At 44.4% G+C, this 14394-nt stretch overlaps 1 pseudogene; it reads left to right on the top strand.

Moving 5' to 3' along the window:
* The window catches only part of LOC138521229 (arylamine N-acetyltransferase, pineal gland isozyme NAT-10-like), a 300747-nt pseudogene extending 287693 nt beyond the window's left edge, over nucleotides 1-13054 (top strand).
* The last annotated feature ends 1340 nt before the right edge of the window (nucleotides 13055-14394 follow it).

Here is a 14394-nt window from a genome sequence, read left to right as displayed (position 1 = left end):
CCCCCAAACTGAATGCGGTACCAATTCCATATATCATGTATGCGGATGATTTGGTCATATTAGACAAAACCCAAGTGAGATTGCAAAAGAGACTGGAAATACTTGAAAAATATGTTGAGGAGAATGATTTAATGATTAATGCAAAGAAATCCCAAGTGATGACCCTGGCATACCATCCAAACCAAAATAAGAAACCATTGACAATCTTCCTCAAAGGGAAAAAACTACAATTGGTAAAAGCGACAAAATACCTTGGTGTCTGGCTAAACCAATCGGAGATAGAAAAAACTGGTCTGATCACCTAAAAAACAAAACGCATTCACTAGCCCGCCAAGGCATATCAATACACAGAAAATATGGAAAATGTTCAATGAAACCGATAATTACATTTTGGAGACAGAAGGTGGTAGCTATCATACTTATGGGAGCGAAGCCTCACTTAACTTGCCTCGCCAAAAATGGAATCAAGTAGAAGGGATCTTCTGGAGAAAGATACTATCACTCCCACCCTCTTACCCGATGCCACAGATTCGTTTCGAACTGGCTATCCAATCGATAGAGTCCATCATAAACTGGAAATATCTAGATTTATTCAGGAAGACTATATCAGACGAAGAGATACCAGCGATAGATGTACTACGATGCAAACCTAAAGCTTAAAATGTAAAAAGTTTTACATTTTTGGAAAGAGACATGTATGCAGATACCAAGTAACGCAGATGCGACCGTTGAGATGCTTGTAAACCGACCGTTGGAGGTGAAAAAGAGAATCCAACATCATGATTGGATTCAAACTGTACAAGCGAAAGCACAGTACCAGCTAGCGATAAACTGCGAAATTAAAAGCAGAGCACTAAATCAATTACCGCAATATTTGCCAATCTTCCCAGAGAAAAGGTTGAGAGATACCTTCATGTGAATGCGACTGAATGTCCTACCCGCAAGGGAAGTCCTTGTTAAAGCAAAACAGTTATCTGATAAGGACATATATTGTCAATGTTGTCAACAAATAGATCAAATAGAATCAATATGCCATCTTATGATGGAATGTCCAATCCTCAACGACAAAAGGACATGTGACATGTGACAGTGACATGCTCCCACAAGAGATGACGCATCATAGTGTGAAAAAGCGATGGTCACAGATATTAAAAGGAAACAATAAAGCCCTTATTTTTAGGGTTATGCAATTTTGGAATAGCATAACGATCGTGACCTAAGAAAAGCCAAACAGCCTCATTACGACTTTGGATTAGCCATGCCCTTAATAAGGGCACGGCTGCCTCCAAAATGGTGTCTGGGCCCGGGTTCCCTGAATGGGGAAATACCGGGCCATTCCGAGTATGGAGGGCCCGGTATTTCCTCCTTCAGGGAACCCGGGCCCGGTCCTTCCTCATTCCCATTGAGCCCTCATAGGGCTCAATGGGAATGGGGAGGAGCTAACAACGGGCCCATTACGAACGGGCCCGTTGTTAGCTCCCTGGTCCCCTCGCGGGACCCGCCATGGACGTCTGGAAGAACTAGACGTCCAGAGCGGGTCCCGCGAGGGGACCTCGTAATAGTGCGGAGTGGGTTTAACGGCACCGGCACCATTACCAGCGATGTTAAACCCATTCCGGACAAGTTGTAATGAGGCCCCAAGACTCAAAAAGACTGTCAATTTGAGAATTGTTCTAACTGTATATGCAAACACAAAATGAAAGTTTTCTTTTGCATGTTTCAATTTTTTATTTTGATATGGTGAAAATACCTGATGAAATGGACAGAACCTGTAAAGATTATGCAGAAAATGTTAAGGATGAATAATGAAAACGTTTGTAATTAAACTATATAATTTACAAAAACAAAAAAAAGAATTGCGCTATGTTGCGTAGAAATTGCAGCTGTGACCAATCCAGCTGCAGCCAGTTAGCTATTCCAGGCGTCCCAGCTCTTCCTTCTCTGCCGCAAACTCACCAACGTTGTCGGCCCCTGGCGCTGTCGGCAACCCCTACATCGGCTGCCGTCCTGATTTTCTCCTTCAAGTCCTCACTGCCCAGTTCCAGAGCATCACTCCGCTCTCTTTAATGTATCTGCATGGGTCTATTCACCGGGGCCGGGTTGCCGTACTTTCCAAAGTCCCAGCTACCACATTCTTCTGTGTGGTCGCTGCTCCAATTGCGTGTGTAGAGGTGGCAGCAGCCAAGTAATTAGTGTTCCGAACTTTCGTTCCGTCCCACTTCGCCTTATGCAGCTGTCTCCTACATCCAGCGAGATCGACCGGTGTTGTGCGCTTTCAGTGCCTGCCATGCGCGTGGGAGCCGTCGCACTTTGGCTGGTAGTCAGTTTCACATCACTGGAAGCTCGGTCTTCGCTTCTTGTGCTGGCTAAAGTATCCCTTACAGAGTGCCAATGTTACAACACATCCGTTCTATGCCGGGTCCTGCCGCGTCTTCACTCACAAATTCTGTGTATGTGCTTTCCTCTATAGGACACCTCCAATCCTTTGTATAATACACTGTGATGTAGTTTCATATGTCACGCTGGTGCACCGGCACCCCGTGCATGAGCATGCACTCGTTTTCTCTGCTCTTGTGGTGTGCTGAGATTATTGGGCACTTGAGGTAATCCTTGCATGTTGGTTCTCGCTGGTCATTCATTGACACAAGCTCCGGTGCAGGGACTAGTCCCCTCAGGCCATCTGCGTATGTTTCACACTTAGTCCCTGTCTGTCAGCTGTCTCACGTTCATTGCAAGGGCTCCTGTGACAGCATGTTCTTCGGTTTCTCTCTGATCCCTGTTTCCAGACTGCTGGAGTCTTATCAGCCTACTCTGTGCCACGGCTGCTCTCCATACTTTACTGTGCCTGTCGGCACTCTTCTTTGTTCTCGACCAGCCGCCATCTTGTGTCTTTACGGATTGTGCTACGTTCCACTACGAAAACATGCTCATGTTGTTCTCTGTTCCTTCATGCATCCACAGCCTCGAAGTATGCATTGCAGCCGACTTTTAGCCTTAGTTTCTTTTCCGGATCAGCAGGAGCACTGAAGAATCGCATCCTATCACATGGCTAAGAGTGTGCGCAAAGAGTACTTGATGAAGAACGTAGGCCTGGCAGTAGGCGTCGGGTGTTAGCGTTGGAGTAGACGATCGGAAATCGACCACGGCTGGCTTTTGGATTTTCGTCGGCGTCTTTGTGCACTTTCGGGTGGCGGGGAGCCCACTGGTGGATTCTCCTTGGTTCGTCAGCGACCTCGACTTTCTCCGGCGGGACAAAGTGGTCGACGATGATGGCAAGGGAGACCTTGATTTCAAAGTGTCTTAGGCAATGGAGCGTTGTGGCTCCGGTCAACGTGGTTACAGCAGTCCTCGGAACCTCGGTCGACGGTGATGGTCGTTGACGGCCCAACATCCTGGCGCTTACTTCAGTGGTTCCTGAGTGGTCCCCGTCTCCGGTCGGCAGTCTTTCGGGACTGACTTCCAGGGAGCCTTGGTGAAGATGAGCTGGTGCACGATGTTCCCTCATACCTTGGTAAGGGGTCTCCTAGCCAGGTCCTCTCTTGGCCAATACTTGGAGACACAACAGCTTTCAGATTGCGTCGAAGGAAAGCAGCAGCAAAGCCTTCCTCTTCCAGCTGGGCTGCAAGGTTAAGCATCAAGTTTTGACTTTAGCTTCTGAACAATTCTGGTCAGTGAGAGGTCCCCAGATATACTGTTCTGTCTCTCATTCACACTGCTGAGCCAGGCTCAGGAAGCCAATCATTCAGAAGGGCATTCATGCAGGCAGGCATCAATCAGGCTCGGTGTCCGGACATTTCATCGAAAGAAATTCGTCGACAGGACATTTGGTTGACGTAATTTCGTCGAAAACCAAATAGTCAATTTTTTTTTATTTTTTCATTTATATATATATATTTTTTAGGTAGTAGTTTAGGGAAAAAAAGTTTTTTTTTTAGAAAAAAAATGGGGGTTGAGGGACCCCCCCCCAAAAAAAAGGGGTAAAAATAAAAAAATAAAAAATTCGACCATTTGGTTTTTGACCAAATTGGTTCGACCATTTGTCCAGTCGACCAATTTTTTTTCGATCAAATGTCTGGTAACCATCAGGCTCACAGTGCATTCAGGCCATTCACTTCCATCCAGACATCCATAACAAGGAATGTGGATTGGGACAAGCACCAAGCCTTTCAGCACACCACACTGCATTCATGTCAGTTTCAGGCAGGGCTGTCTCATTCTTTGTGTCACATACATATATACCAGACACGCACAACATGAATGCATATTGGTTGCACACTCCATTCACCCAGGTCCCACCCCAAGGGTGTACCCACAACAAACAGTCAGTGGAAAGGCTCCAGCCAGTCTGGCCTGGACTTCCTCACAATACCATATATGGTTCTTCCACCCAACAGTCAGTCAGGGGAAGGGACAGAGTCAGGGTTTCCTGGGACATTGGGAAAACAAGGTAACAGGTAATAGAAACCAAGAAGCCACAGGAGCCATCTTGTCTCCTATCAGGAATCCACTGATTCCTATGGCAGGGCCTGGGTATCCCAAAATGGAGGATACTCAGAGCACCTGTCAAATTCAGCATGGAGCTGCCACCAGCCGATACCCTGCTCTGTGGACCACACACAGGTGCCCAAAAACATACTCTACGGGTACAGGGTTGTACCCCCACCCATGGCTGCCATAACGGTATCCCAAGGGTCTGTTCACCCCAACCAAAAAGAGGAAGAGCTGCACTGCCAGGAGTCCCACATGGACTCCTGTGCAGAATACAACACAGAACACAAATGAAAAAGGAGTACAGGACAAGGACATGGAGGCCCTGTCCCTCCAATGCATTTCCAGCATCACACCCGCTTACTCTTAGAAAAAGAAAGAGGACTTGCAGTCAGGGGGAAAATCACTGAACAACCCACACAGTATTACAATTAAGCAAAGCGTTTCAAGACGCAGTCAAATAAATAGAGCAGTTATAAAATTCGTGAGTAACAATTTAAAATGACATCAAGCGTATCAAAATGCAACACTGAGAGGCTTTAAAGTGGCTATCTAACCGCAACCTCACCTCTCAGGACAGCAGGCATTCTCACCGGCACATAAATGCCGGCAAGGATAATGAGTCAGGTGAAGCCCCACCTACTCTTAGAAAAAGAAAGAGGACTTGCGGGGAGGGGGATAATCACTGAAGAACCCACGCAGTATTACAATTAAGCAAAGAGTTTCAAGACGTGGTAAAATAAATACAATAGTTATAAAATTGGTGAGTAGCAATTTAAAATTACATCAAATGTATCAAAATGCAACACTGAGCGGCTTTAAAGTGGCTGCCTAACCGCAACCTTATCTCTCAGGTCTAGGAAGTTGGCTGCTGATGCTCACAAGCATCCTTCAGATCGATCTACTCACCTTTCCTTTGTGTGTGAGGACCCCTAGCTTAGCCACCTTCTGGAGGACATGTCATCACTGTTGCCTTCCTCTGATGCAAATTCCCCTGTGAGTGTTACCTCTCTTCAGGACATTTTGCCAGCACCAGACCCTCGGGAGTGTCCCTCTCCTCCTGCACTGCAGAACACCTATGTTCCACATGACTTCCTTGCAGGCGAGTGGCCTACCAAAGACATAACATGAGACCGCTTATATGTGCTGGCAGCACCTCCGGCCCCAATCGAGCAAAATGTGCCAACATCAGCTGCCCCCATCCCGCAGATTTCAGGGGCCTGACAGATGACACAAAGACTGTTCCTACTACTTGGAGGCGCTGGTGAGGACTGTTGGAGAGAATTCAAATTTCTGTGATAATTCCCTTCAACCTTAGATACCCCCAGCTCTTTTGCTGGACTTCAGGACTTTTTAATTTTAACCCTGGAGTGAGTGAGCCCTTTTTCTCACTCTCCCGTGTATTTTGATCTGATTTGTATTATGTGTTTCCTTTGTTTTTGGAGTCTGACAAACTCCATAGGCATCTACTTTTTGTATGGTGACACACACCACATTCAGTGCAGTGTCACAGATAAATCCTTTAGATTTTTCATAAGGTTTAAATACCTTTTTCTTGGGTGAACTACAGTTCCGAAGAATAGTAAAATTAAATTGATTTTACTTACTTTTTCTCTTTGTAGGTCCAGCACACATCATCTTATGTGAAGTGATGGGGGGTTACTTAGTAGCCCCTTTTCCTACCTACTCATGTAACATTTTATATGTTACCCTCACTACTTTAATTGGCTGGTGGTAGCGGTTTCATTTTCCTATCATTGTGCTTTTGTACCACAAGCTGAATCCTCTGCTGTAGTATAGCACCCATGGGGGACCATTTTGTCAAAATGGCCACGGTATTCTTTTTTTGCCATTTTCTGTTTGTGAGGTCTTTCTTGGGTTTTACTCAGTGTGCCAAATCAGGTTTGAGCCCTTTGTTCATTTTGCCTTTGGCAGTCTTCAGTACTGAAACCCGCCTCTGACTCCAGTGTGTCTGGAAAGGTAGGAAGTGAGGGAAGTGCCCAAAACTCCCCTGTCCTTTGTTTCTAGGGAATCCTGAAGGCATCCAGTGCTGATTGGCTGGCTGGCTGTCCTTGTAGGACAGCCACCTTCCTGTTTCGGTGACAGCTAGGCTGTGTATGAATGGGAGAAACCTGCTTAAATGGCAAGGGTTTTGGGACTAGAGGCAGAGTCGACCACTGGGAAGAACAACACGACGAAGATACAGGGAACAAAGCTTGCTGCATCCGCCTGGACTGTTGAACTGCCCGCTGAAGCCCTGCTGCTGTGCTGAAACTCCTTTTTCTGATCGACAAGAGAAGATCCGGAAGGGACGACTTCTTTCCTTGGGTTAGTGAGACCAACTAACCCCAAGACGAACTTTGCTGCAAGACCTTCCCCGACTGGCTATACTTGTTTGCTGCTGCAGGAACCAAGTGCCAGGGGTAGAGAAATCCATAGTGCAACGTCTGTAAGCCGGCCAAAAGATCACAGAGTCTCCTCACGACCCTCCAGAAGCAGGATGACCAGAGCTCGAGTCACCTCACCAGAGTGTAGGACTCAAGGAGTGAAGGAAGCCCACCCGTTGTCCAAGAACTGCAGTGGCGCTGTTTACCGAGAGCTGAAACCACAAAGTGCTGCTGATCCGAAAATAGCCCGTAGCTATCGCCGACCATCGAATTGCTGCCACAGGTGTCCTCAGATGTCCTCCCTCTTGTCCCCACGACTGAGGCCCAGGAACACAGGATCTGCATCACTGCAACCAGACAGACACCAGCTGTACCCTCTTCTTCTAACCAAAGGTACTGTTCTGACTTTGGGGTACTTACCACAGGTTCTGTAGCTTGTTCTTCTCAGTTGGGACGTGCAGTAGCTGCTTTTCTAGAGTTGATCTCAGCTCTACCTTTCACAAGTGTAACAGTTTGTGACCCTACAGTGATATTTCTTCAACAAACGCTCTAACTTTGTGCAAGAATTTTTACTATCTAAGAAGTGCCTGAGGTCCATAGACTTTGCTCCAATTGACTTTGGTTGTCCTGGCTCCCTGCAGACTCTTCTATTCCATTTGACTTTGATTCTTACTGTCCCTCATAGGTCATACATTGGTTATAAACTGATATTGCTGTGAAAAGTTTTTATCTAGACTTCATTGGAAGATTTAAAGTGCTCACATGCTCTGAGAACCCGGTTAACCTTTTTCCTTCCTTTAACCTTTCCTTTCCACAAACTTCAGAATTTACAAAGTGTACTAGTGATATATAAATACCATTACTGTCCTAGATAGTGATGTCACCTCAGGGTGTAGGAAGTGTGTAAAAAGCATCTCTAACAAGTATCTACTAACGTTGTGTGAATTCTGAACAATAATGTTTTGAAGTGTATTTGATTGCTGAATATATTGCCCTTTTTAAAGACTGCTTATTTAAAAACTATTGTTAAATAAATAATTATTTTAACTACAAACCTTGAGTATAAGTGTTACTTGGCTACTTGTATTGGTGGAGTTTTTTGCTACAGCTCACATTGTCCGCTCTTGAGATAAGTCTGGCTTCTCAGTCACATTACCAACTTGTGAAGTACAGACCTATACCAATAGGTGGGTTACCTAATACCAAGAGGACAAGGGTGGTGTAGTCTCCCACAGGGTTACTATATCAATATTTCCCTAACAAGGACCTCTACCACCAGCTGCTGGGCTTTAAGCAGACTGCCTGGGAAGCCATCAACTTTGGAATACAGGAAGTGGCAGTGGAGGTTAGGAATCAGGGGAGAAATAGGCTGCAGCAGTAAGGGAGACAGGTCAGGTGGCAGCTCAAAAGTCTAGGGAGGCAGCAGGGGCAGTGGGGGAGGCATACTAGGGTCCAGGGAAGGAAGCAAGGAGTGTCATGCTGCGGCCGTGGAAAGTTTGGAATAGATGGAAACACCAGTACAAGACCTTACCTGCAATACGGAAATGTGCATCCCCAACCACACACTCCGATTTCGGTCTAGTCTTCACTCAAGCAAGATGGCTGCCACAAGATGGCCACCGTAACTATTACAACGTGCTGCGTCATCAGCACAGCGTGTTGTATCCGTCTATTGGTGCCCGCTGTAGCGTCTACAGTTTTCCTGACTGCAGAAACTATCTTCTGATTCCTCTCATTCCAATTTCCCATAACTTGTCTGTCATGTCTTCCTAGCCCTTTTCAGTATTCACTCTGCTTACTCTTCCTTCCGGTGATCCTGCGCTGCCTGTTTTCCGCATTCTCCGTGTGGGTAAGTCTAAGTCTTTTACTCGGTTTCGGCAGCTTAGCTTGTTTTCTTCCTGTTTTCGAGACACGTCTGTTTTGGTAAGCCTTTCTGACTCTCTGGTCCTTTCCGTGCCATTGCGTGACCCTCCCACGTCTTGGGATTTCACTCTTGTGGCGCTTTTGGCTTTACTGACTTTTTCTACCGCTCTTCCTTTTTTCCACCCTGTTCAGTTCCAAAGCTCACCCTCACATCAAGGGCTTCTGCTTGTCTACTTTCTGTGAGGTCACTGCTTTACATCTGCACTCCTATTCTGGCTTGTTCTTGTACACTGTAGCCAACCCTGGAACTTGTCCACCTTGTTACCCAAGGAAAGGGTGACTTCATGTTTGAGAGATCCCTTTGAAAGACTTACTCCAAGGACCTTGTTCTACGAATCACTACCAGGGTTTTTTGGTGCCATCTGCTTTTTCCCTGGTTTGGGGCTGGCTCCCTGGGGTTCCCTTTGGCATGGGTTTCGTTCCCAGTTAAGGTGGCCTCCGCGGGAGCCGGGCTTTATTGACATGAGAAGAAAGAAAAGAAGACAAAGGACAAGAAGGTCAAGGTAGTAAAAAAAACCTGGCGAAAGGAATCTTCGGAGGACCAGAACAGCTCTACTGAGGAAGGAGGTGAGGAGGGGTCTCGGGAGGGTACGCCTGGCCACCCAAGACAGGACAAGGAGTCTGAGGGAAAGTATTGCAGGGGTGAGTGCTGAAATGCATGAGGAGAAAAAGACTAATTGTGGCATTCAGAAACATCTTTTGATGGCAGAGGCAGCCTCCTCCCCTGCAAAATCTCTCAATTTCACTCCCCCTACTGGCGAGTCTGATCCTGGCAATGGTTTGTTTTTAAAAAGATAAACATACCCATCCACCCTAAGACGTTGTTCCTTATAAAGGTTTCTAAAATCTTCATCTGCTTGGTAGAGTACAATGTAAAAAGATCAACAGCTTCACACTGGCTACGAGAACGATAGATGTTTTCCAGCCTAGAAGCATGAGCTTCCACACATCACAAGATTCTAGATTCAAGTTAAACCCAGTTATTCCTGGTGTTGCTAAGCACTGTTTTCAATTCACTCACAAATACGCAACAGAAGTACATGTCAAGTGACTTGAGTCTAATGTATTCATTTATAACATGCTCTAGGGTGTACTGTTAGTTTCTAGCTGTTGTGTTTATATGTGAATACATTGGTAATCAGCCACCAGGTTTCCTTTTGTTGACCATGGATGAATTCACTATCCCCTTAAATGGCAGTTGATAGTAGCTCCAATGAGGGGTGGGGGTTACTTGGAAAACCAGGCCTATAGGTCAGCCACACCAGTGTGACCAAAGACAGTGTGACCTTTCCAGGAACCGGTGAGTAGGATACCATAGAAGAGAGAAGAGGCATCAGATTGGAGGCCTTTATGGGATTGCTGCCTCTGGCAGCCATGACGTGGGCTGAGAGCAAAATGGGGAGAAGACTGCAGCTTCCTGGGTATGCACAGAGTATCATCAAGAGTCTGCCCACTCACCCCAGTCTCTTCATAGCCTGAGGACTACATGCACCATAAGAAGCTGAGATCACTTGACACATCGGGTGCCTACCCCACAGTGCCTTGTACATGATAAAGGGAAAAAGCCATGTGGAGATATGACAGTGTAGCCTCATTGCCAAGCTGTTCCCCTGGTAACTAGAGTGTAGCTGGTCCCACAACACACAGGCAGTGCAATGGATGAAGTACTGTAAGCGCCACTTCAGTGTGAGAGGAAAAGGGAATGAGATGAATTCAGGCTCCCTAATGCAGCAGGGAACTCTCAGAATGTTCCATGTTGCAGAAGGAAACTCTCAAAGTGCTCCCCACAGGGGAAATGAGTACCTGGAAATGCAAATGTCAAACAACAATTTGAGCCTGCCCTGAGCTTCAGTGTTACACGCTTAGGAGGTGTCACCTAAAATGGCTGTGCGGTTTAGAGGAATACCCTGCATAAAGTGATTATAGTTACATTGAGGTCAGTCAGTGAGTGTCTCAATGGTGCTAACCTACACAGGAACAAATCTGGGAGACGGTTCCAGAAAAGCTCAATGGCAGAGTAGGGCAGGTGAGTTAAGCATGCCTACTCACATAGACTGAATTGACACCCACAAACTAAGACAAGGTTCCACATGAAAGCCAGGAATACGCAAATAAATGAAAAGGAATCATACTAATGGAGTAGCACCTCCTGGGGATTCATTGAAGTTGGCACACATGTTCCTGGACTTGTGGTTCCAAAGGATACTTTCAGGGAGAGAATTGCTCTGGCAGTCTGCAGCCTTGCTTGGGCTATTTAGTTATTTTTGTTGTTTGTAGATGTCCACTAGTGGAGCAAAGCTCAGGCCAGTGTTGTGCTTTCATCATGCCTGCCCCCAGGATTCTTCCATGAGATATAAGTAATGGGTATAGGATGAAACATATAATTACTGGTAAGTATCCCCATATTGGTTTGCTCCAGATTCTTGGATTATATAAATTAGATTGAGTAACGGGGTTGCAATGAAATAATATGGCACCTTACAGTCTGTGTGTAATAGAAAAGTGAAATAAAGCCTCCTGCCTAGAGACTAGAAGAGAGTTACTTGTTGTGTGTTTATTTCACAGGTGCTAGCTTGATTTTATAATGTACATGTGAATCTATGTTTGTAGGGATTAATCTCTTTACCCTCTACAGATACACCCATGAGCAGGTGCTTGGTTTCCTGAAATCGTTGGTTGTGTTTCTTGAGGGACTTGTGAACACCACACTGGGGACACAGTAGCCATCTCCTTTGCCCACCTGGTCCTGCAGTTTTTCCTAATGTGCATTCCCATTGGAGCTGGACTGGTGTGATTGAATACGGATGCCCATACTGGTGGCCCTGCCAACCACCATGTCAAGTAACACCTGGGCTACACTTCCTTATTAAAAAAGAAATCTATCTACACCATTAAGCTCAGTGCCGTGGTTTGAGCATAAATTGGCTAGTTTATTTAGCAAAGAAACAAACATCTGATATTGAGTTGAAAGGGTAATTGCTTCTCTGTGTTGATATGGGAGAACTATGTTGGCTTTTAGTTTGCTTTATTATTTGTACATCTTTTGGAATTGCCATTTTATGTTTGAAACACCTTGCTAACCTTTAAAGCCTTTTGAAAAAGATGGATTTTATTGTTTAACATGTATTAAAATATTAAAGGTATTTTGGAAAAAAACATAATTTCTAAAGGCAAGTTAAACAGTTGCTTTTAACGTTTGGAAACAAGTACTATTTTTATTTTAATTCCTAGTTCACATTCATGATGGTCATCTAATGTTTGGATTGGTTAGTAAACGGTGACAAATAACCTTTACAGCTTTTTACTGACCAATCACTTCTTTTGAAGTAAAGTTATGTATAACATCAATCAAATCTAATCTTTTTAAAATATTCCAAAAACCTTTATATCTTGTAAAAAGTCATAAATATATTTTAGAATGTTTACCAACTTTTATTGAGGCGGTCTATGGATTTTTACATTGTGTATGGGTGCGCTATAAATAAAATATCATATCATATAATTTAATGCAACTGTTTATTCCATGTCTCCCACAGGAACAAGAATGAATTTGGAAGAATATTTCTCCAGAATCCATTTCAAAGGCTCCTCTGAAACATGTGAACAAATTCACCTCTTGTTTTAGGTACTTAAGACAATGAAATATGAGGTCACAATGCTTGGAGCCAATGTTTACCTTCCATTGCAAGAAATCTACAGTCCCAACATGAGTCACCTTATGTTGAAAGTGGTTGTTGATGGACAACCATACATCGTTGATGCTGGCTTTGGTGCCTCTTACCAAATGTGGGAACATGTGGAGATGATATCAGGAAAGGACCAGCCTCAGGTTCCTGGCATTTTTCGCTTGACAGAAGTCAATGGAGTGTGGCATTTTGGCCAAGTCAGACGGAAGCAGTATGTTCCCAATCAAAGCTGATCTTTTGGATATAGCCGGATACAGAAACATTTACTCTTTCACCCTCGTAGATAGAACAATTGAGGATTTATATCCCATGTGTATTTATCTCCAGACTTCAGAGTATTCGTTATTTAAAAAGAAATCCATCTGCACCCTTCAACTCAATGATGGTGTTAGAGCATTAGTTGGCTGGACTTTAGCAGAAACAAAATACAACTACAAAGATAATGTGGACCTGGTGGAATTCACAAATGTTAAGAATGAAGAAGTCCCCAAGGTTCTAAGAGATAAATTTTATTTGGTCCTAGAAAAAGGATTTGTACCAGTGAACACCAGTGCTTTTTATACACTTTAGACCACCACACAGAAAGCAACCTAAAACAAGGCTTTCATTATGATCCACATTTTGTTTAACATCTTTTTGTTTAGGAGGGGAAATGATTTAACACTATCTATCTTTCTAACTATCTGCCTAAATATCTTCAATATAGACATAGTCAAATCAAATTTTGATATATTGCCAACGCCTGACATATAATCATGCGCAAATCCAAAAAATGCTTCTACTTCATCACACAAATATTAGCTATTAAACAAATGTATAACAAGCCATAAAAACATCCTAATACTACCTTCGATGTCTATATTTTTCACAATGGAGTTTATACTATATTGAATTCAGCAATCCCCATTTAGTTCAAATAAACTGCATGAGTGCTAGAACATCAGCTACATATCTTTTTCTTAATTTCAGGATTCTGGTACAGCAGCTTTGAAGCACCCAGCAAGCAGCTGAATATTGCAAAAGCTGTGAATAAAAGTAGGCCACCTCATCCCCATGTCCAGTTACACATATTCCATAGACACGGAATGGCAGTCCCTGGCTCAATGGGTCGCTGATATGGATGTATGTGCAGTAACTTAACATAGAGTATATACAGCACATGGTAGTCCAGCGAAAGCTGATAAGATATGGGGAAAGTGGGAGGAAGGGGGAGGCTGAGTAACCTCTAGATGCAATGTGAAGACCAGGCAGGTGATGTTGTGATCTAATGTTACTGTGTACATGACCGATGTATATGTCTAACCACAACCAGGACATGAGTTGGTAGAGAAATGACTGTAAGTAGTAGGGCTTATTTTGGAAAATTTAAAAAATGTTTGCAAAAGAAAACGTGCATGAGCTGCATAGCCAACACATACCACGCTCCCTCCAACGCTGTTTGTCCAAAGACCTGGTGCGTGCAGCCAAAGGGCATAAGTGCAATGAAGGCAGACATAAACATATCAACAACATTACACAGGTCATGGCCATGTGTGTGCAAAAGTAATCTAAGGCACAGAAAATCCAAGCTCCTCTGAGCACGAGGACTCCAGCTGGTTCAAAAGACACAACATAGTCTGAAGAATGTCCCAGCATAATATGAGTGAAGGCCAGTCCTAGGACACAATCACCATGATGTTCCATCCTGCACCTGCCATGGGGTTGTACCTAGATATGCGGGTAGCCTGGCAATGAAACTAGAAGATGCAGGTTAACACATGTGGTCCACCTAGAGCAGTTACGCCTACAATGTTTAGCCCAGCCATGAAACTCAAAGATATATGTTGGTAAACCGCCATTGCACTTATACCTGTTTAAGTTAGCCATTATAACGCACAGTGGTTACAAGTAGGTATCCTTAATATTGCGCT

The sequence above is a fragment of the Ambystoma mexicanum genome, chromosome 1q (genome assembly GCF_040938575.1).
Source record: "Ambystoma mexicanum isolate Mex_15411 chromosome 1q, UKY_AmexF1_1, whole genome shotgun sequence".
In the NCBI taxonomy this organism is placed as follows: domain Eukaryota; kingdom Metazoa; phylum Chordata; class Amphibia; order Caudata; family Ambystomatidae; genus Ambystoma; species Ambystoma mexicanum.
This window is presented reverse-complemented; position numbering and strand designations above follow the sequence as displayed.